Source organism: Hyaena hyaena, unplaced genomic scaffold, assembly GCF_003009895.1.
Source record: "Hyaena hyaena isolate Hyena2069 unplaced genomic scaffold, ASM300989v1 scaffold_109, whole genome shotgun sequence".
NCBI classification, from domain to species: domain Eukaryota; kingdom Metazoa; phylum Chordata; class Mammalia; order Carnivora; family Hyaenidae; genus Hyaena; species Hyaena hyaena.
The window spans coordinates 1,387,950-1,413,278 of NW_024080740.1; positions in this window are offsets into that span (position 1 = coordinate 1,387,950).

Genomic DNA, 25,329 nt, shown 5'->3' on the forward strand with positions numbered 1-25,329 from the left:
TAAATGGACTAAATGCTCCAATCAAAAACATAGGGTAGCAGAATGGATAGAAGAACAAAATCCATCTATTTGCTGTCTACAAGAAACTCATTTTAGACCTGAGGACACCTTCAGATTGAAAGTAAGGGGATGGAGAAATATCTATCATGCTATGGAAAGTCAAAAGAAAGCTGGAGTAGCTATACTGGACTAAAGTCCAGACAAACTGGACTTTAAAGTAAAGGCAGTAACAAGAGATGAAGAAGGGCATTATATAATAATTACAGGGTCTATCCATCAGGAAGAGCTAACAATTCTGAATGTCTATGCATCGAATACGGAAGCATCTAAATACATAAAACTATTAATCACAAACAGAAACAATCTTATGGATAAGAATGTGCTAATAGCAGGGCACCTTAATACTCCACTTACAGCAATGGATAGATCAACTAGACAGAAAATCACTAAAGAGACAATGGGATTGAATGACACATTGGACCAGATGGATTTGATAGATATATTTAGAACTCTACATCCTGAGGCCATGGAATTCACTTTCTTCTCAAGTGCACATGACACATTCTCCAAGATAGATCACATACTGGGACATAAAGCAGCCCCAATAAATATAAAAGAATTGAGATCGTACCATGCAAACTTTCAGATCAGAATGCTATGAAACTTGAAATCAATCACAGGGAGAAGTCTGGAAAACCTCCAAAAACATGGAGGTTAAAGAACACCCTACTAAAGAAGGAATGGGCCAATCAGGCAGTTAGAGAAGAAATTAAAACACATATGGAAACAAATGAAAATGAAAATGAAACAATTGAAACTTTATGGGATGTGGCAAAGGCAGTCCTAAGAGGAAAGTACATTGCACTCCAGGCCTATTTCAAGAAATTAGAGAAAGCGCAAGTACAAAATCTCACAGCACACCTAAAGGAACTAGAGGGAGAGCAACAAGAGCACCCCAAACCCAGTAGCAGAAGAAAAATTAAAAAATCAGGGAAGAAATAAACAATTTAGAATAAAAAAAAAAAAACAGTTCAACAGATCAATGAAACCAAGAGTTGTTTTTTTGAAAAAATAAATGAAATTGACAAACCTCTAGCCAGGTTTCTCAAAAAGAAAAGAGAGAGCACTCAAACAGACAAAATCATGAATGAAAATGGACTTATTACAACCAACCCCTCAGAAATACAAGCAATTATCAGGGAATACTATGAAAATTTATATGCCAACAAACTGGACAACTTAGAAGAAATGGACAAATTCCTAAACACACACTCACTACCAAAATTCACATGGGAAGAGATAGAAAATCTGAACAGACCCATAACTAGTGAAGAAATTGAATCAGCTATCAAAAATCTCCCAACAAATAAGAGCCCTAGACCAGATGGCTTCCCTGGGGAATTCTACCAGACATTTAAAACATTGTTAATACCCATTCTTCGCAAGCAATTCCAAAAAATAGAAATCGAAGGAAAACTTCCAGACTCATTTTATAAAGCCAGCATCACTTTGATTCCCAAGCCAGGCAGACACCCAGCAAAAAAGAAGGAGAACTACAGGCCAATATCCTTGATGAATACAGATGGAAAAGTCCTCCACAAGATACTTGCAGGGGCGCCTGGGTGGCTCAGTCGGTTAAGCGTCCGACTTCGGCTCAGGTCATAATCTCATGGTTCGTGGGTTTGAGCCCTGCGTCAGGTTCTGTGCTGACTGCCAGCTCAGAGCCTGGAACCTGTTTCAGATTCTGTGTCTCCTTCTCTCTCTGACTCTCCTCTCTCTCTCTCTCTCTCTCTCAAAAATAAATAAAACCTTAAAAAATTAAAAAAACAACAACAACAAGATACTTGCAAATGAATTCAACAGCACATAAAAAGAATTATCCACCATGATCAAGTGGGATTCATACCTGGTTTGCAGGGCTGTTTCAATATTTGCAAATCAGTCAATGTGATACATCACATTAACAAAAGAAAAGATAAAAGCCGTGTGATCTTGTCGATAGATGCAGAAAAAGCATTTGACAAAAACAGCATCCCTTTTTAATAAAGACCCTCGAGAGAGTCGGGATAGAAGGAACTTACTTAAACATCATAAAAGCCATTTATGAGAAGCCCTCAGCTAACATCATCCTCCATGGGGAAAAACTCAGAGCTTTCCCCCTGAGATCAGGAACACGACAGGGATGTCCACTCTCACGACTGTTGTTTAACATAGTACTGAAAGTCCTAACATCAGTAATCAGACAACAAAAAGAAATAAAAGGCATCAGAATTGGCAAAGAAGAAGTCAAACTTTCACTTTTTTCAGACGACATGATACTCTACATAGAAAACCCGACAGACTCCACCAGAAGCCTACTAGAACTGATCCATGAATTCAGCAAAGTTGCAGGGTACAAAATCAACGTACAGAAATCGGTTGCATTTTTATACACTAATAATGAAGCAACAGAAAGAGAAATCAAGAAACTGATCCCGTTCACAATTGCACAAAAAAACCCATAAAATACCTAGGAATAAGCCTAACCAAAGATATAAGAGATCTGTATGATGAAAACTATAGAAAACTTCGAAGGAAATTGAAGAAGACACAAAGAAATGGAAAAACATTCCATGCTCATGGATCGGAAGAATATTGCTAAAATGTCATTACTACCCAAAGAAATTGACACATTCAATGCAATCCCAATCAAAATTGCACCAGCATTCTTCTCAAAACTAGGACAAACTATCCTAAAATTTGTATGGCACCACAAAAGACCCTGAATAGCCAAAGTAATATTGCAGAAGAAACCCAAAATGGGAGGCATCACCATCCCAGACTTTAGCCTCTACTACAAAGCTGTCATCATCAAGACAGTATTGTATTGGCACAAACACAGACACATAGACCAATGGAATAGAATAGAGAACTCAGAAGTGGACCCACAATGTATGGCCAATTAATCTTTGACAAAGCAGGAAAGAGTACCCAATGGGAAAAAGACAGTCTCTTTAACAGACGGTGCTGGGAGAACTGGACAGCAACATGCAGAAGAATGAAACTAGATCATTTTCTCACACCATACACAAAAATAAACTCAAAATGGATAAAGGACCTGAACGTGAGACAGGAAATGATCAAAACCCTAGAGGAGAAAGCCATAAACAACCTCCTTGACCTCAGCTGCAGCAATTTCTTATTTGACACATCCCCAAAAGCAAGGGAATCAAAGCAAAAATGAGCTATTGGAACCTCATCAAGATTAAAAGCTTCTGCACAGCAAAGGACACAATCCATAAAACTAATAGGCAACCGATGGAATGGGAAAAGATAGTTACAAATGACATATCACGTAAAGGGCTAGTATCCAAAATCTATAAGGAACTCACCAAACTCCACACCCGAAAAACAAATAATCCAGTGAAGAAATGGGCAGAAAACATGAGCAGACACTTCTCCAAAGAGGACATCCAGATGGCCAACAGACACATGAAACGATGCTCAGCGTTCCTCGTCATCAGGGAAATGCAGATCAAAACCACACTGAGATACCACCTTACGCCGGTCAGAGTGGCTAAAATGAACAAATCAGGAGACTAGAGATGCTGGCGAGGATGTGGAGAAACGGGCACCCTCCTACACTGTTGGTGGAAATGTAAACTGGTGTAACCACTCTGGAAAATTAGTGTGGAGGTTCCTCAAAAAATTAACAATAGAACTCCCCTATGACCCAGCAATAGCACTGCTAGGAATTTATCCATGGGATACAGGAGTGCTGGTGCATAGGGGCACATGTACCCCAATGTTCATAGCAGCACTCTCAACAATAGCCAAAGCATGGAAAGAGCCTAAGTGTCCATCAACGGACCAATGGATCAAGAAGATATGGATTATCTATACCATGGAATACTACATGGCAATGAGAAAGAATGAAATCTGGCCATGTGTAGCAACATGGATGGACCTTGAGGGTGTCATGCTGAGTGAAGTAAGTCAGGCAGAGAAGGACAGATACCATATTTTTGCACATATAGGTGGATTAGGAGGAACTTAACAGAGGACCATGGGGGAGAAGCAGGGGAAAACAGTTGGGGAGAGGGAGGGAGGCAAACCATGAGAGACTCTTGAATGCTGAGAACAAACTGGGGGCTGATGGGGGTGGGGGAGAGGGGCAGGGGGTGATGGGCATGGAGGAGGGCACTTGTTGCAAAGAGCACTGAGTGTTATATGGAATCCAACTTGACAATAAACGAATTTTAAAAAGTTTCTGTCTAAAGAATAAATAAATAAATAATAAAAGAATACAAAGCTGGCACTGCATTTTCCTCAGGGTTAACAAAACATACCCATCTTCGTCGTTTTTAAAATTGGGAGATGAGGAAATAAATTTTTAAAAACTTTTTATTTAGAAATTATTATGGATATACTGGAAGTTGCAGGTATAATTCAGAGAAGTCCTGTGTATATTTTTCAGTTTCTCCTATTGGTTACATCTTAGGTAATTAAACTGCACCAGGAGACTGAGATTGGTATAAAAGGTGTTCACGGTTCTATGTCATTTTATCACATCCACCACTGCAATCAAGACACAGAACCTAAGATTTTATTTTACCTGCTTTCCTCTTTTGAAGAGGCAAAAGTAAAACATTTCACATTATATGAGCATTAGTGATTATTATTTTTTTTAGTAATTATGTTTCAACATTCACAACTGGAGGTAGGCATGAGCAAAAAGTAGTTACTTGATGTCATAATTCAGGATTTTCACAGGACTCTGAACATTTCTTCCGTTGTTTGCAATGTACTGCCCCTTTCCTTTCTGTAAATCTGGTCATCATATGTAAATTCTTTGTGAGCTAACTTTAGATTATAATTCAGTTCTTCTCCTCTGTCATCATTTATGATTGCATTGGCGGAAATATATGTGTTTTACAAAAAGCAAAAATGTGCTCAAGAAAGAACCAAATGGTGAAACAGATCCCATTTAAAAAAGCCATAAACAAACTTACAGCAGTAAGTGGTGACATGAATAAATTGCTTTTGCAAGAAAATTCAGACTTAATATCATTACTAAGCCACAGCTGAAAGGCATAACTATATTTCAACTGGTGGTAATGACTGGCACCAGTGGGTTAGAAATGATCTCATGATGGCATCATAATGACTTTTCTTATTTTTAAGAAAACAAAGGACCTTGGAATTTCATCATGGTAGTTAAGGAAATAAAAATTCAATGATGATATAACAGGTGTTATACTATATTCTTTGCAGTGTTCTGGTCTTTAATATAAATACATAAAGATTTAAGAGACTGATTCTCATAGTTTTGGTATAGCTATGGCTCCTAGTTTGTCATAAGGCATACTCATGACATACATAGTTTAATAGTGTTGATCTATTAATCTATTAATAGTTTAATAGATTGATCTCCAGACCAGTGAACACGATTATAACCAATAATTTTATCCATAAAATGAGCTCTTTACAATAAATACAGGAAAAAAGTCTTGTTGAAATATAGAGAGGCTGGGTGGGTACCTGTACTCGCTAACCATACCAGCATAGAGGCTGGCTCTGACACCCCAACTGGTATTAATTAGCAGCTTTTCTCTGAATGTATTTTATAAAATAAGACAGTCTCCTAAGATACTCTCTGAAAAGAATTATATTTTTAATAACACAAACAGAACATGATTGTTTTTAATACAGATCTACCTACATGTTCACCAAAGTCTACAAATTCCTTCTGGCATCTCAGCCCTTCCTTTGGGGATCATTTTTCCTTGTCTCAAAGTTCTTAGAAATTTCTTTAGAAAAGAGATCTTTCAGTTTGTGAGTAATGTGCTAATTTCACACTGGAAGATATATGGCTAGGTTGACAGTTATCCTCTCTTAGTATTTTGAAGATATTATCCCATCTTCTGATTGTCTCAAACTGTCACTCCTTTTAAGTCTGCTGTGTTATTTACACTCTAGCTCCTCTTAAGAACTTCTCTTTGTCTTTGGCAATCTGCAGTTTCATTGTGTGTTTAGGTGTCTTTTTCTTTTTCTTTTATTTGAATTTCATTGGGATTGTGAATCTGGAGGTTTGTGTTTTCTTCATTCTGCAAAATTCTTAGCCAATGTCATTTTGAATATTGCCTTTTCCTAATTCTATTATCTCGCTCAGGAAATCTGATTAGACTTTTGTTAGACCTCCTTACTCTGCTTTCCATGTTCCCGGATTTTCTTTTCACTATTTTCAATCAGCTATTTGAGTTCAATCTATTTAGTTCACTGAGTTTCTAATTTGATTTCTAAAATGTCTTTGGAACATTTTTTGTTTTGCCTGATCACTTTTCATAGTCCTTTATGTCGTAGTTATACATGAGTTTATATTTCTTTAAGCATATTAAGCATTCCTATTTTATATCCTGTATGAACTAATTTCTAGTCCTATAGTCTTAGTGGGTTTAACATAGTGGGATTTTTTTCATGCTATGGATTTTTGCTTATACTGGTTTATTTCTCACTTAATATGATATTACATAGAACTCATGTTGTTTCAGATTTTGGCTATCAGAATTTTTTGAAGTTCAAGTTAGAGTGTTTTCCTTAGATTTGATTTATTTTTGCTTCTAACAATCATCTAGAGATATTACCTAGCAAGGACCAGTCCAAATTAAATTCTTAGCCATGGGTTTTTCAGGTCACTGAATTCTTTGAAATTTGTCTCCAAAACCATGTAAAGACTTGCTGGTGGTTTTGAATTCTCAAAAATTTTTCCCAAACTCCTCTACCTTGAACCAAATCTAAGGCATCTCTTTCCTAGTTCTTTCTACAGGGTGTTTTATGTTGTTATATCAATTAGAAAATGCATTATTAAGGGGGCACCTGGGTGTCTCAGTTGCCTGAGCTTCCGACTTGGGCTCAGGTCATGATCTCGTGGCCTATGAGTTCAAGTCTCGCATCAGGCTTGTGCTAGCAGCTTCTGATTCTGTGTCTCCATCTCTCTCTGCCCCTCCCTGCTCATTCTGTCTCTCTATTTCAAAAATAAATAAACATTAAAAAATACATTATTAACTAATAGACTATAATATATAAAATAACAACAACAATAATATCTTTACCCTTTTATTGAAAGAACCATTTTGAGAGGTTTTGGATTCATGAAGGAGTCTCTCATCCAAAACTTCTTCCTTAGCCTTCAATTCTCCAAACAGAAGTGGCCCATTAAATCCCAAGGTCTAGGCTACCACCAAATATTGGATACTCCCAGAGCTGCTGCCAATGACAGTACTATATTTACTGTCTGGGGTTATGTTTTCTCATGGTTAGGGGCTCCTGTTCCTGCCAGTTCAGATATTCATATAAAGATTAAATGTTGTAGCCAGTATTTCCAACTGTTCTGTACTAGGAATGTTTCATTTATAGTAATACCTAAAACGAAATTTAGAATATCATTTATAGGTATTCAGAAAACTACTAGAACAAAGTCTTAGAGCAAAGGATAATAATATACCCAAACAAATTAAATGGTAGAGTGAAGGAAAGAAAAGTGGAAGGAAATGAAAGTATATTTAATTTGCTTATTATTCATAGGAGAAAGTCATGATATTGTCTTAAAAATAGAATTTAACAGTATATACAATTATATTGTTTATATACAATTATATATATTATATACAATTGAATATATACAATTAATATGTTTATAAAGATAAACACTAGAAACTCTTTTAAAAAGTGATAAACCTTTGAAATTTCAAAGGACAATACTTATACAAAAAATAAGTAATGCAAACACAGACCATTGGGTAAAACATGAAAGACAAAAGGAGAAATAGATTTAAGAAAAAGAAACCCAGCAGCATAGTAAAATAGAAAAAACAAAAGGAGAGTTAAAAATCAGAATTAGAATACAATGGCAGAATCAAAACAAACACACAGTAAAGGCAAATTTTATAAACTCACCTATGAAAAGACTTTCAAATGAATCACAAATAAAAATTCAAATATATTCTAAACATAAGAGATGCTCCTAAAACAAAGTGCCTCAGAATGGTTGAAAGTAAAAGGATAAACACATTGTATCATGTGTATGAAAACACAAAATTATTCAGAGGCCAAGATATTAGACAAGGTTGAATTCACAGCAAAAAAAAAAAAAATTAAATAAGACTAGGAAAGCATTGTGTAATGACAAATGCTATAATCCATAGGAAGGTACAGTAGTCGTGAATACTTAAACACTAAATAAGATAGCATAAGGATTCCTAAAGCGAAGCTATAACAAATATAAATGCCTATTGTGTATATTTACACAATATAAAATAATAATAGATGTCCATTTGTCTTAAGCCCATAGTCAAGTAGACCAAAATAAGTGAACAACAGAAACAACAAACAGAAACAAATGAATAAAACAACAAAGTCAATAAAGTAAGTCTAATTGGTATATGAAGCTCCATACAGAGAATATGCCCTTTTTTCAAATACACATAGAATTTTTTTAAGAATGACCATATATTAGGCCATAAAAATCTGAATACATTTCAAAATTGTTAGAGTTTTGTTTTCTCCACAGTGAAATAAAACCAGTAATTAATACCTATATTATAAAAATAAAAAATGTAAGAATCTCCAAAAATTTTTAATCTTATTTAAAATACTCTCAGATGAGAGAAAAAAAATCAAAACCAAAAATACTGAAACTGTCCCTTGTAATCTATAGGATTTACAAATAAAAAGGTCATCAGAGGAAAAACCATGCTTCAAAGAAAAATTGTGAAATAAGGAGCTAAAATAATTAAATTATTCGTTCAAAATAAGGAATTATGGTCATCAACAAAATAAATCTAAGAAAATCAGAAGTAAGGAGCTGGTATAGAAAATGAGAAATATCTTAATAGCTAAAACAACCAAGAAAAAAAAAGAATAAAACCAGTAAATTTAATAAATTGTCATATGTTAAAGTTAGTGAAATTGGTAAACCATTAGACATAATTTTTTGAATGGTAAGAGATGAAGAAAGCACCAGTATCTAAAATGAACAATTGAGTTGAGAACCTAAGAGTGATTCTTAAATGACGTAAGAATTAAGAATTATCTTTGTTTAAATTTATACACATGAATTGAAAAATCTAAATAAAATGTATTGTATTTCTAAGAAATGTAAATCACCAAAACGACTTCAGAAAATATATAGAGTAATTATGAAAGATGTCAAAAAGTTGCAGGCCATCAGGCCTAGATTACACTATGTGTGAAGCCTACCAAAAACTTTAAAGAACAAAATTTCCATTGTTGTTGAAATGAAACCCACTTTTTATATTATCAGTCATAATAATCATACCAAGATGTGATGGCATAGCATAAGAAAACTACCTATTAATCTTTCCTGTGAATATGATCCAAAGCCCAAAAGAATATATTAGCAATCAGAATCCAGCATTATTTTAAAAGAATACATCATGTCTAAAGAGAGGAAATTAGCAATATTATGAAAATTATTTACATCAATATACTGTAATATGATATATATATATTGAGTCACTATAATGTGAGAAATTTAAGTTTGATATCCATTGCTGATGAAACTCTTGATAAAACAATAATAAATAGATTTTATTACCTGATTTACAGCCAAAAGCTTACATGTGCTAAATTGTGAAACTGCTAGAAATATTTTCAAAAGAAAAAATTATAATGTTTGCTATTATAATTATTATTTATTATTGTTGTAAAGATCCTAGATTTGTACTCAGAAAGGAAAAACAAATACAAGTTTGCAAATAAGACACGGAACTAACATTATTTGTATATGATTAAGTTGTATATCTGGAAAACAAGAGAACTTGCAAATATCATTATCAACAGTAATTAAAATAGCTGGCTATGATATTAATACACACAAGCCAGTTATTTTCATATGGACAAGTAAGAGCTGAAATATAAAGAAATAAAAGTAGCGCTTATTATAAGAATAAAATTATAAAATATAATAGGAACAACCTTAAGAAATGGTCAACATAGATATAAAGGACTTTAAAGAATATAGAGGGACAAATTAAGAATTGAACAAATGTAATTATATACTTTTTTTGATAAGAAGATTCAATATTTTAAAGGTGATAATTCTCTCTTTATTGAACTTCACATTAATATTATCCCACTGAAACTAATATACAATTTTTAGAATAGACAACTTAGAAACAGATTTTTGAGGTAAAATTAGTTCTATGGGGTATTAAAATATAATGCTATTTTAATTAAAATACATTTTTACTAGTAGATAAAAATACAACATGAGAGGTGTCTGGGTGGCTCAGTTGGTTCAGCGTCCGCCTCTTGGTTTCAGCTCAGGTCATGATCTCACAGTTCGCGAGTTAAGCCTCACGTCAGGCTCTGCCCTGATGGCACGGAGTCTGCTTGAGATTCTCTCTTTCCCTCTCTCTCTGCCTCTTCCCACCTCTCTCTCTCTCTTTCAAAATAAATAAACTTAAAACATCTAAAAAAACATGAATGGAAGAAATGAAGAGTTAAGATATGTACCAAAATCCTCATGGTAATGTGGCTTCTTATAAAAGATGTATTTTAAATTCATTCCCCCCCCTCAAAAAAATTATTTATGCAATAACCAGTGATGAACAATTGCCTAGACTTCTGGAAGATAATAAATTAATTCCTTCTCCAGTCCTCGTGCCAAAATGAAATCCAATAGGATCAGAAATTTAAACTTTACAAAAAGAAATTCTAAAGGTACTAACAGAAATTATATGAGAGTTTTAAAATTAATCTTGGAATGAGGTTAAGATGACACAAAATCTTGAAAATATAAAGGATGACAAGTGTGTCCACATAAAAATTAAACATTCCTGCATTATAATAGAGTACCATAAAATCAGTGACAAGCTGGGAAGAATATTTGGGTTTTGTGTTTTCAGTTTTTATTTAAATTGTAGTGTTAACATTCAGTGTAATATTATATATATGTGTAGAATTTAGTGATTCATCACTACGTACAACTCCCAGTGCTCATCATAAGTGCCCCTTTTAATCCCAATCATCCATTTAACCAATTCCCTGCCCCACTCCCCTCTAGCAACCCTCAGTTTGTAATAAAATAAAATCAGTGACAACTGGGAAGAATATTTAGAAGATATTAGAGCACAAAGGACTATCTTTCTCAATATATTAATTGTTCTTAAGGATTGATTAGAAAAAATATTTTTAAACTAGCAGGAAAATGGGGAAGAACATGAGGAGGCAGTTTATAAAAAAGTAAAATTCAAGCTGCCTTTAATTAAATGTCGATATGTACAGCCTTGTCAGTCATTAAGGAAATGTTCATTCAAATAACAATAATATCTAGAAGATTGAGACATACTAAAGCATGCATGCATGTATGAGTGCATCTACGTATGATCTCTCTGGGGTGGATCATCTGAAGATGTCCTCTGTGGAGGACAACAAAGGGTCAAAGTGAGATGAACATAAACGTTTTTACAGCACATGTTTAAATTTTTAACCATATGTATGTTACTTTTAGAGAATAAAATAATTACTTTAAAATATAAATTGAAGTCAGAGAAATTAAATAATTTAATTAATAACATACTGTTAATAGAATATGTCACACAGTTAAATAAATCCAAATATATTCAAGCCCAGGACATGATTTCAACAAAACTGCATAGGCATACTGTTGACATTAATTTGCATTATCATTTGCAGAGTTTTTGTCAACTAATTCAACATGATAAGGAGATTGTGTATAAAGTGTCTCTCTTGAGGAAGAACCAAATGAACACTTGTTGGGAGGTTGATATATTTCCTCTATTTGTACTCTTTTCTTTTTAAATTTTATTTTATAGAGACAGGAAACAACTTGTGACATTCATTTTTAATGAATGATCTGGGGTCTTTTTTTCTTCTTTTTAAAATTTTTATTTATTTTTAAGTGGGAAGGGGCAAAGAGAGAGGGAGAAAGAATCCCAAGCAGGCTCTGCACTGTTAGCACACAGCCTGACCCAAGCGTTGATCTCATGAACAGTGAGATCATGACCTGAACCAAAAAAAAAAAAGAGTTGGATGCTTAATCGGCTGAGCCACCCAGGTACCCCTTGTCTTCTTTTTAAGGTCTTTTAAAATCTTTTCTTCATTAGTAAAATTAGCACTGTGTGTGTGTGTGTGTGTGTGTGTGTGTGTGTGTGTGTGTGAATAAGTCTGTGTAATCATAACTATTTTAAAATAGTTTTAGACTGTTAAATTCCAAAGCCTAGATTGAGAATAGAAATACATCTTGGTATCCTATTTGGCTGGATGAGATAAGTGGCTCTGAAGGAATTTACCTTTGGAAACTCACAGAGTATTAAACTGGTAGAATCTTCTTCTCCTCCTCATCCTTCCCCTCCCCCTTCCCTTCACCCTCCTCCTCCATTCCCTTCTTCCTCCTTCCCATCCTTATCCCCTTCCCCCTCCTCTTTATTCTTCTGTTTTTATTCACAAACCAATTTATTAAAATTGTCCTTCATAGAGCATTGACCTTTACTATAATGGCTTCCTTGGGCTATTAGAGCTTATGACAAATGTCTTTCAACCTTTCAATCTTTCAACCCACAAGTAAAGGTTACAAAGTTTTAGAGCACCAAGTTCCTAACTCTCCACTTGCAAATTCCATTTCCCCACCAAAATCCAAAGTCATTTGCCCACTCTGGGGACTTTTAGTGTATAAAATGACATTCTTAAAACTCAAATTTATCTTTGAGTAGAAAAGGGTGTTTTGTTTTGTTTTGTTTTGTTTTTTAAAGTATAATCTACTAAGATAATAGGTTTAGCTGAAAGTCTAAAGGTCACTGACTTAAACCTTAGACTCTGATTTAGGATTTCTGGGCTGTTTTCTGTCTGAATTTGTAAAGAGAGAATTTTTATTTCAGTTATGTTTTTATTGAAGTTAATGTTTCTTTGTAAAAGTATACACCAATATTTAATGTAATTATCTACGTAATGAGATTATCAGTGATCTTTTTCTTTTTGTTTATTTTTTTAAATGTTTAGTGGTGCCTGGGTGGCCCAGTAGGTTAAGCGTCCAACTTTGGCTCAGTTCATGATCTCACTGTTCGTGGGTTCGAGCCCCACGTGGGGCTCTGTGCTGACAGTTAGCTCAGAACCTGGAGCCTGCTTCAGATTCTGTATCTCCCTCTCTCTCTGACCCTCCCCTGCTCACGCTGTATCTCTCTCTCTCTCTCTCTCAGAAATAAATAAAACCTTAAACAATTTTTTAAAAATGTTTAAATCAATAAACACATTATCTGTGTTTACAGTTTAAGTGCAATATTGTAAAATTTAGAAAATACAAACATAAATAAGAATGAAAAACTAAATCACCAAATAAATTTTGCTGCTTATCCTATCAGTATTTTCTGTGTAGTATATACTTGTATTATAATTGGGCTAATTAGCAAGTACTTTAAAAACTTCCAACAGCAGTGGCATTAAAAAGAAAATAAGGCTTTTCTTTCTCATGTTAAAATCCAGACATAGACAGTCCAGGGCTAGATTGCATCTCTGTTCCATAAAGTTCTCAGGGAATTAATCCCTTCCAGTTTATGGTCTTTCTGTGCTTGGTTCCATTCCCAAGGTCATTTAATGATCCGAGATAGAAACTCCAGCCGTCACATTCACATTTTAGTCAGTAGGACAGGAGAAGGGGTAATTTTAATGAGAATTCCTGAAGCTAAACATGTCACTTCCATTTACTGGATAATGCCTAGAGCACAGTCACATGACTATATATATATCCTTGCATGGATGGCTGGACAATACAATATTTTTTCTGGATGGCTATGGCCAACTAAAAATCCCATGTCAGGTTTCCTGCTTACTAAATCCCATTGTTTCTTTTAAATGGTACATATCCTACATACGACTCCTAACATGGGAAATAAATTTTTGAGAACTTAGATTGATTCATTCTGATATATAAAATCAAGAGATGAAAATCAACTTTCATAAACCATAAAACTGAAACAGATATAAAGGAAACATTTTTTAGAATAACATAAATTATCAACATTGACTTAAGATGAAGTAGGATATAGTAACTTCTAAAACATATGAGTTCTCATTGCATATCTATCTCCAACTTTCCTACATCCAAGGAAAGACATTCATCCCAAGCACATAATTTTACCAAACTCTCAGATTTTAAATAAGCTCTATTTTATAAAAAAAATATTTTATATAAAAAAAGACCAGGAAAAGAGGAAAATTAATCCCCTTATTTTATGAGGCTAGTAAAACCTTTATAGCAGGACTTACTAAACAGAGAGTAACAAAATAAATTAAGAATTGAAAAGCAGTTATGTATTTAGCTTAAGCTTATGTTATGTCAAAAAAATTTTGAGATGTTTGCTAAGTTTATATTAAATGTATAAATTAATCTAGGTGAGTTTCTTTTCCTGTGTAAGGAAGGGGTTGGTTATGGACAGATTTGAATTGTTTTCTCATGCCATTTTTTATCCCTACTATTCTGGAAATTAGCCACTGCTTGCATTCCCCTATAATTACTCTTTTACATTTTCTCTCTTTCCTCAACCATCCTTCCCCATCCTCACTTTTTAATTTTTTTTTTAATTATCAAGTTTTTATATAAACTCTAGTTAGTTAACATATATGATAAAATTGGTTTCAGGTGTAGAATTTAATGATTCATCACTTAAGTATACCACCCAGTCAGTGCTCATCGTAACAAGTGCCCTCCTATATGCCATCACTCATTTAGTCCATCTCCTGCCCATATCCCTCCATCAACCCTCAGTTGTTTTCTACAGTTAAGAGTCTCTTATGGTTTGCTTCCCTCTCTCTCTCTTTTTTCCCCCTTCCCATATGTTCATCTGTTTTGTTTCTTAAATTCCATATGAATGAAATCATATGGTATTTGTCTTTCTCTGACTGTCTTATTTTGCTTAGCATAATACACTGTAGCTCCATCCATGTCATTGCAAATGGCAAGATTTTTTTCTTTTTGATGGCTGAGTAATATTCCATCACACACACACACATACACACACACACACAGCTTCTTTATCCATTAGTTGATGGACCTTTGGGCTCTTTTCATAGTTTGGCTATTGTTGCTAATGTTGCTATAAACATAATGCATGTGCCCCTTTGCATCAATATTTTGTATCCTTTTGGTAAATACATAATAGTGCAATTTCTGGGTCATAGGGTAGCTCTATTTTTAATTTTTTGAGGAACCTCCATACTGTTTTCAAGAGTGGCTGCACCAGTTTGCATTCCCACCAACAGAGAAAGAAGTTTCTGCTTCTCTGCATCCTTGCCAACAACTCTTGTTTCCTGTGTTTAACCATTCTGACAGGTGTGAGGTGGTATCTCATTGTGGTTTTGATTTGTATTTTCCTGATAATGAGTGATGTTGAGCATCTTTTCATGTGTCTGTTAGCCATCTGGACATCTTTGGAAAAAATGTCTGTTCATGTCTTCTGCCCATTTATTAACTGGATTGTTTGTTTTGGGGGGTATTAAACCTGATAAGTTCTTTATAGACTTTAGATACTTACCCTTTATTTGATATGTCATTTGGAAATATCTTCTCCCATTCCATAGGTTGTCTTTTAGTTTTGTTTGTTTCCTTTGCTGTGCAGAAGCTTTTTATTTTGACGAAGTCTCAATAGTTCATGTTTGCTTTTGTTTCCCTTACCTCCAGAGACATGTCTAGTAGAAGTTGCTGTGGCTGAAGCCAAAGAGGTTGCTGCCTGTGTTTTCTTCTAGGATTTCAATGGTCTCCTGTCTCACATTTATGCCTTTTATCCATTTTGCATTTATTTTTGTACATGGTGTAAGAAAGTGGTCCAGTTTCATTCTTCTGCATGTTGCTATCCAGGTTTCCCAACACCATTTGTTGAAGAGACAGTCTTTTTTTCCATTGGATAATCTTTCTGCTTTGTCAAAGATGAGTTGGCCATTAGTTGTGGGTCCACGTCTGGGTTTCTATTCTGTTTTATTGATCTATGTGTCTGTTTTTGTGCCCATACCATACTGTCTTGATGACTACAGCTTTGTAATACAGCTTGAAGTCCAAAATTGTGATCCCTCCAGATTTGCTTTTCTCTTTCAAGATTGCTTTGGTTATTCAGGGTCTTTTGTATTTCCATATAAATTTTAGGATTGTTTGTTCCAGCTCTGTGAAAAATGCTGGTGGTATTTTGACAGGGATTGCATTAAATGTGTAGATTGCTTTGGATAGTATAGACATTTTAACAATATTTGTTCTCCCACCCATGAGCATGGGATGCTTTTCAATTTCTTCATGTCCTCTTTCTTTCCTAAGTGTTCTATAATTGTCAGAGTACAGATCTTTTACCTCTTTGGTTAGGTGTATTTTTAGATATTCTATGGATTTTGATACAGTTTTAAATGGGATCAGTTCCTTAATTTCTCTTTCTGCTGCTTCATCATTGGTGTACATTGATTTTCTATCCTGTAACTTTGCTGAATTCATGTATTATCATGAATTAGCATGTATTAGAATGATTCATCAGTTTTTTGGTAGAGTCTTTTGGATTTTCTCCAAAAAGTATCATGTCATCTTCAAATAGCAAAAATTTGAAGTCTTCTTTGGTGCTTTGGATGCCTTTTATTTCTTTTTGTTGTCTGAATGCTGAGGCTAAGACTCCCAGTACTGTGTGAAATAACAATGGTGAGAGTGGATATCCCTGACTTGTGCCTGACTAAAGAGGAAAAGCTCCCGGTTTTTCACCGTTGATTATATTAGCTGTGGGTCTTTGGTATATGGCCTTTATGATGTTGAGGTATGTTCCATCTATCCCTAATTTGTTGAAGGTTTTTATAAAGAATGAATGCTATATTTTGTCAAATGCTTTTTCTGCATCTATTTAAAAGATTATATGGTTCTTATCCTTTCATTTGTTAATGTGGTATATCATGTTGGTTGATTTGCAAATATTGAGCCACCCCTACAGTCCAGGAATAAATTCCACTTGATCATGGTGAATAATTCTTTTAATGCACTGTTAGAACCAATTTGCTATTATCTTGGTGAGAATGTCTGTGGGGTTTTGGAATCAAGGTAATGCTGGCCTCATGGCGTTTTGGAGTTTTTCTTCCATTTCTATTTTGTGGAACAGTTTGAGAAGAATGGGTATTACCTCTTTTTTAAATGTCTAGTAGAATTCCCTTAGGAAGCCATCTGGCCTTGGGCTTTTGTTTGTTGGGAGACCCATTCTCACTCTTAGCACTAATGTTGCTTCCTAATTCACTGAGGAATTGGAAGCAGTCAGAGTACATTTTCCAAACTCTTGCAGTACCATTCTACGTAACCTACTGAACCTAGACCAGTGTGTTTTCCTTCCTGTCATGAATGAACATTCTGTTTTAAGGCCATTCTTTTACATGTCACATCTTGTCTACTTGGGAGTATCCTTCCAACAAAACTTCCCTCTCCCCAACATCATTTCCCCCTGCACTTCTCCATTATTTCCTTCTTACCTCTCTTAATCAATTCTTTGTTTAGCAGCCATAGTGCTAAAAAATTCTTTGTTCTTTATTTAGCAGCCATAGTGCTAAAAAATTCTTTGTTTGTCTGTAAACGTAAATCAGAATATTTCATTCATCTGCTTATAATCCTCCAATGGCTTTCCTTCATACTTGGGATAAAATTTAAATTCCTTAACCCAGTTTGCAAAACTATCTGTAATTTCACCCCTAACTATCTGTTAAAACCCTCTTGTACTGTGTTCTCTCTTGTTCACTATAAGGGCAGTCACAAAGGCCTTACAATACTACCTACACTATGGCTTTGTTCCAGTTTTTCTGTTAAGCTACAAGACTCTTTCCTTGATATTCATGTGAGTATCTCTTGCTTTCCAGTCATACTTTTGCTTGAAGTTATGTTCACAGAGAAGTTTCCATGATCATCTAATCCAAAGGAGGCAATGTCTATCACATTACTTTTTAAATTCTTAGTACAGCACTTATCACGCACTGTGTGATTTTTCATTTATTGCTTATTTACCAACTGTTAATCTCTCCCTACTAAATTTTTACCTCCATTACAGTATGAACTTCTCCCTGCTATATATCCCTAGCACAGAGAACAGTACTTTATATTAGGCATTCAATAAATATGAATGAAGGAATGACTAATAAATGAATGACTGGAAAGTCTTCTAAATTCCAATGAAGGTATGTCAACCTTCTTACTAAGACATATGTTCCATTGCCTTATTTTAACAAATTAATGTAATTTTAAATTTGTTTTGTATGTATTTTAAATTCATTATAACAAGGGAAAGATGGGTTTCCATTAAACTTTAATTTTACTAAAGGAATTACATGTGGTTAATAGGAATCATAATTAACAGAAAGACTTGGATTTCTTCCATGCTGTGGATATAAAAAGAAACCAGTGGTAAATGTTCTGCCCTTTTAGGGAATAATGATAGCACAAATGTACCAGACATAGAAAGATGAAATCCTCACTTTTCCATTTCAGGTGCTGAGGACATGTAAATGTAACTTGGGAAATTCAGACCACCAGAGCTTTCTCCTTTTACCCAGGGAAAGTGAGTCTCTATGTACTTGTCACCTCTCCATCTATAGCACATCTTTAATGTTTCACATTTTATATTTCCTTCAGCTGAGTATGGAAATGTTTAGGTACTTAAATGGTTCCAAAGCTACTGTTAAGTGAAAATACTTAAATCTGGAACAGATGTTCAAGTATTGGGGTAATAAAGATATTATTTAGGGCAGCTGAAAAGCAGATAAAAGGATAGGGGAGATCAACTCATGATGGATGAGCACTTGCAGCCAAAGCAACTGCAGGAAGAAGCAGCAGGCTATTGGCATACAGAGGTGTGGGAGACTCTGCCATTTTGTGAGGGGACCAAGGCCATCAGTACAGAAAATAGACCATGAGGCTCATTCATCTGTTTCTGATTGCCTCATGACATTTAGTGATGGGAAAGAGTGTGCTTTAGAGCAGGAGGGATCCCCAGAGTAGTGATTTCTTAAATTGTTCCTCTGAAGTTGCAAGAATCCTATGGGTGGATGAGTATATAGGATTTCAGCTCCCCCATCCCCATCTCCATTGCTTCAACCTAAGAAGTTCTGCAGATTTCATTTGGATAATAATATTTTGTTGTATGGAAGTTTACAAATTTATTCTAATTTATCTTGAAGAATTAATGTAGAAATATAGCTACAAAAGTTCTATTTTTAAAGAGTAATGGGCAAGAGGATTTGCACTAAGTTCAGTTATTCTAAGCCTATAATAAATAAAATGGCATATACTGGCTTAGGAATAGACAGCTAGATCAACTAAATAAGAGGTACACAAACACATTAACAAAACATAGAAATTTTTATATGATAAGTTGTTATTTCAAATCAAATAGAAAACAAAACATAGCTGAATGAATATATTTTAAAACTTGAGATAGAAGTAAAAAGCCAATCAGGACACCAAAACCAGAAACCATAAAGGAAACATTTTTTAACGTTTATTTATTTTTGAGAGAGAGATAGAGAGAGATACAAATTATAAGTGGGGGAGGGGCAGAAAGAGACAGAGACAGAATCTGAAGCAGGCTCTAGGCTCTGAGCTGTCAGCACAGAACCCAACAACCCAAGGCTCAAACTCAGAAACCATGAGATCATGACCTGAGCTGAAGTCAGACCCTTAACCAACTGAGCCACCCAGGCACCCCCATAAATGAAACTCTTAATTTTAACTATGTAAAAAGTAAAGATGCTCATATGGCAGAACATTGAAAGGAAAATTAAAAGACAAAAAGCAACTTGTTGTGATGACCACTGGGTGTTGTATATAAGTGTGATGAACTAACTACTACTCCTGAAACCAATACTACATATATATAACTAACTTGAATTTAAATAAAATCTTTGAAGAAAAAAAAAGACAAAAAGACCAAGGAAAATATTTGAAACATACAGGCAGATAGAGGATTGATATTCTTGACATGTTAAGTACTATTACTACTATAAAACAGCCAAATAGAAAAATATATTTAAGACATTAATTGTACTTTACTAGAGAATTTAAATGGCCAATAAATACATGAAAAATTTAAACCTCATTAGTAGTCAAAGACATTAATTTTAAAAGCTTTGGTTGATAATGTACAATTTTGTCTAACATATATAATAAAAAGTACTCTAATATACTTTAGGTGGCTTTACAATTTAGATACAACCTCTGTTGGGGTGCAATTAAGTCAATTTCTATTGGAAGTTAAAGTGCATACCTTTTGGCCCAGAAATTGTATTTCTAGTAATTTATTCTAAGGAAATAATCAAATAAATTTGCAAAAAAATTAAATAATGTAATAATATAAATGGAGTATATATTAATTATGTAAATATGTTAATAAATAATACATGTTCTAACTATATATTATATATACAAAGATGTTCAGTTGGTTGAGCGCCCAACTATTTTTTTAAATGTTTATTTATTTTTGAGAGAGAGAGAGAGTGGGGGCAGGGGAGGGGCAGAGAGAAAGGGAGACACAGAATCTGAAGCAGGCTCTAGGCTCAGAGCTACCAGCACAGAGCTCGACGCAGGGCTCATATCCATGAACCGTGAAATCACAATCTGAGCCAAAGTTGGAAGCTTAACTGACTGAGCTACCCAGGTGCCCTAAGCATCCAGCTGTTGATTTCGGCTCAGGTCATAATCCCAGGATCATAGGATTGAGTGCCACATGAGGCTCCGTGCTGAGTGTGGAGCCTGCTTAAGATAATCTCATTCCCCCTCTCCCACACACAATCTTTTCTCTCTCAAAAAAATGTTCATTGCAGAATTGCTTATAATAATGAGGAATTTGAAATAATATGTGTCCACATATGAACTATTATCCTGTATGTTAGTCAGGATAAGCTAGACTATGTTTTTATACTAAGCAAATTCTGAAATCACGAAAGCTTTACTTCTAATTTTTTTCCCTTGCTTGCACTGAGTGCATTGTAAGTCTGGTAATCTCCTCAAGGGAGCTCCCTGTCAGGCTATCCCCATCCTGTAGCTCCATCATTTCTATTAATGCCACTGTGGCAGAGCTGAAGGGCAATGCAAAGGCTCTTCACCGCCTCAGGCTGTAGGTGACACACATCATTTCTACTCAGCTAATTGGTCAGAACTAGTCACATGGGTCTGCCTAACTTCAAGGCAACTTGGGATGTTTATTCTTCTGTGTGGCTGGAAGAAGCAGGATATGGGTAAGCTCTAGTGATCTCTACTATGTTTGGCATTAAAAATGCTGTACATCTTTATTTACTAACACAAAAGGATGTCCACAATACATTATGTAGGAGGAAAACATGTTTTGGATAATTCATTTGTATAGGGGATGGGGGTAAGTGGCAATGCAGCCTGGAAAAATGTAGCAGTATATATCTCCACATACACAATGAAAAAGATGGAAGGAGTTATATACTAAAAAGTTAATAGTAATTGTTTTTGAATGATGGGATTATGGATGTTTAAGTGTATTTAACTCAGATTTAGATGATAGCAGGGGTCTCAATCAAGCATAGTAATAACTAACACTGTAGACCACTTTAGTTTACACTGTGCATTAACATACTCTGGCTCACTTAAGCCTCTCAATAACTGCAGTATTATCTCTGTTTAACATATGGAAATCTACCTTAGAATTTGAGTGACTTAACCAATATCAGTCAGTAAGTAGGGTTGCAAGGATCCACCAGCTCTAAATACCATGCCCCTTATTTATTTATTAATAAATATAATCATTTCTTTTGGATCCTGATTGAATCTGTTATTCCTGAAGACTGGGGCTTCCTGGATTCTTCCTATATGGATTCTGCTCTGAGTCTGAGGTTAGCCAAGAGACATATATATATATATATATATATATATATTTTTTTTTTTTTTTTAATTTGTCATTCTCTTTTAATTCCCTCCCTGCTCCAACTCTCAAAGAAGTACTCAGCAATCAAATACAAGGAAGCTCAAAGGGCCATGGAAAGCAAGTTCAAGATTAACAGGCTCCCTCCCATGGGGACCAAAGTCTGGACGCTGGGATTTCCACTCAGAGCCTGATAGTCAGAGCCGGTGCAGAATAAGGTGGTTCCAGAGGCTAGCAGTAACCTGGCACAGAGGGCCTTTCAGCAATGCGGCACCCCTAACAGAGCCAGGCTGTGTAAGAAGTGGTGTTTGTTGGCCTTGTCGAAGAACTCCTTCCCCTAGGCACCCAAGAACTGAGCACCTTGAGCTCCGTAGGAGGCTAAGCCTAAGGTCCGGGATCCCGTCAAGGCTCCCAAGCACGAAAAGCAGCTCCAAGCGTGGCCATTGCAGTGGGTGGTCACGTGCCAGACAAAAGAGACATATTGTTTTAAAATTTTTAAAATGTTTTATTTATTTCTGAGAGAGAGAGAGAGAGAGCGTGAGCAGGGGAGGGCCAGAGAGAGAGGGAGATACAGAATCTGAAGCAGGCTCCAGGCTCTGAGCTAGCTGTCAGCACAGAGCCTGACGCGGGGCTCAAACCCACGAGCAGTGAGATCATGACCTGAGCCGAAGTCGGACGCTTAACCAGCTGAGCCACCCAGGCACCCCAAGAGACATATTTTTTAAATAAACAAATGTGGAGTTCAGGAAGACCTTATATCTGTATGTTTCTGCCCACTTTTCCCTTCACATTCATCCCATGCCTTGTGAAATATTTTCCTCCTGAGTCTCTCATACAGTTTTTCAAGAAAGAACTAGGTCAAGGTCTTCAGTTTCTTTTCCTTTTTTAAAAATTTTAATTCCACTATAACTAACATACAGTGTTATGTTAGTTTCAGATATATAATACAATGATTCAACAGTTATATACAATACTCAGTGCTCATCATGGTAAGTGTACTCTTCGTCCCCCCTAACCTCTCCCCACACCTTCCCTCTGGTAACCATCAATTTTTTCTCTGTAGTTAAGAGTCTGCTTCTTGTTTGTCTCTTTTCTTCTTGTTCATTTTGTGTCTTAAATTCCTCCTATGGGTGAAATCATATGGTATTTGTCTTTCTCTGACTAACTTATTTCAATTAGCATTATACTGTCTATATCCATCCACGTTATCGCAAAGAGCAAGATTTTACTCTTTTTAATGGTCAAGTAATATTCCATATCTCTCTCTCTCTCTCTCTCTCTCTCTCACACACACACACACACACACACACACACACCCCATATCTTCTTTATCCATTCATGTACTAATGGACACTTGAGCTGCTTCCATAATTTGGCTTGTAAATAATACTACAGTAAATTTAGGGGCACATATATCTTTTCAAATTAGTGTTTTAGTATTGCTTGAGTAAATACCCAGTAGTAGAATAATTGGATCATATGGTAATTCTGTCTTCAATTTTTTGAGGATCCTCCATACTGTTTTCCACAGTTGCTGCAACAGTTTGCATTCCCATCAGCAGTGCACAAGGGTTCCTTTTTCTCCACACCCTCGCCAACACTTGTTGTTTCTTGTGGTTTTGATTTTGCGCATTCTGACAGGTAGGTGGTGATATCACATGGTAGTTTCGATTTTCAGTTCCCTGGTGATGAGTGATGTAGGACATCCTTTCATATGTTTTTTTGGCCATTTGTATGTCTGCTTTGGAGAAATGTCTGTTCTTGTCTTCTGCCCATCTTTAAATTGGATTATTTGTGTGTTTTTTTATGTTGAATTGTATAAGTTCTTTATATACGTTGGATACTTTTATCAGATATGTCATTTGCAGATATCTCCTCCCATTCAGTAGGTTGTCTTTTAGTTTTGTTGATGGTTTCCTTTGCTGCAGAAGAGCTTTTTATTTTGATGTAATTCTCAATAGTTTATTTTTGCTTTTGTTTCCCTTCCCTCAGGAGTCATATCTAGAAAAATGATGATACTACAGCTAATGTCAGAGAAATTACTGTCTATGCTCTCTTCTAGGATGTTTATGGTTTAGGTCTCACATTTAGGTTCTTAAATCCATTTTGAGTTTATTATTGTATATGGTATAAGAAAGTGGTCTACTTTCATTCTTTTGCATGTAGCTATCCAGTTTTCCCAGCACCATTTGTTGAAGAGACTGTCTTTTCCCATTGCCTACTCTTGCCTCCTTTATCAAAGATTAATTGGCCATGTAATCATGCATTTATTTCTGGGACCTCTATTCTGTTTCATTGGTCTATGTATCTATTTTTGTGCCAGTACCCATACTACTGTGGGTTTGTAATATATCTTGAAATCTAGGATTGTGATACCTCCAGTTTTGTTCTTCTTTTTCAAGATTGCTTTGACTATGCAGGGTTTTCTGTGGTTCCATACACATTTAAATTTGTTCTTGTTCTGTGAAAAATGTTGCTGGTATCTTGATAAGAATTGCATTAAATCTGTAGATTGCTTTCGGTAGTATGGACATGTTAACAATATTTGCTCTCCTGATCTATGAGCATGGAATATCTTTCCATGTCTTTATCATCTTAAATTCCTTTCATCTATATTTTATTGTTTTCAGAGTATAGTTGTTTCACCCCCTTGGTTAAGTTTATTTCTAAATATGTTATTATTATTATTATTATTATTATTGGAGCAATTGTAAATGGGACTGTTGCTTAATTTCTTTTTCTGCTACTTTGTTATTAGTGCATAAAAATGCACTGGATTTCTGTATATTGATTTTATATCCTGTAACCTTACTGAACTCATTAATCAGTTCTAGTAGTATTTTGATGGAACCTTTAGGGTTTTCTGTATATAATATCATGTCATCTTCACTTTCTTTTTTTAACTTTACTGCTGGTACTCTGCTCTCTGCTGTCACCCATTCAATTCATCCTACTTCCTATCCAGTGATTTAAGTGTACCACTTTCATCTAAGGAGGCTTCCCAGATTCAACTCATTCCAAGCTGACCCTTCCACGGTTTTGGATTCCCTTAGAATTTATGTATAAATAATCATGCTTTATCAGCTATATGCTTGTATTTCCAGGTGTGTAACATCTGCTGATTTACCAACTAAGCTCTTGAAATCAAAGACTGTATTCTCTACTCTTAACTCCTTTGCTACTCATAGTATGGCATTTGTGGAGCTGCATCACCTGGATCTCCCTCAGGAGAAACTTGTGGCAAGCATAATTAAATAACAATCCTAGCTGACACTCTTCTGAATCTATGTTTGTAATCATGGTGAGGCCTTGCTTCCTCTGGACTGCTCCCAGCTAATGACATGAATGAGTGCTAGTCCTGGCCCATTCCTGTGGGATGCAGGGCTCCTCTAATGAGCAACCCTGACTCAGTTTATGAGTTTCCTGTGGA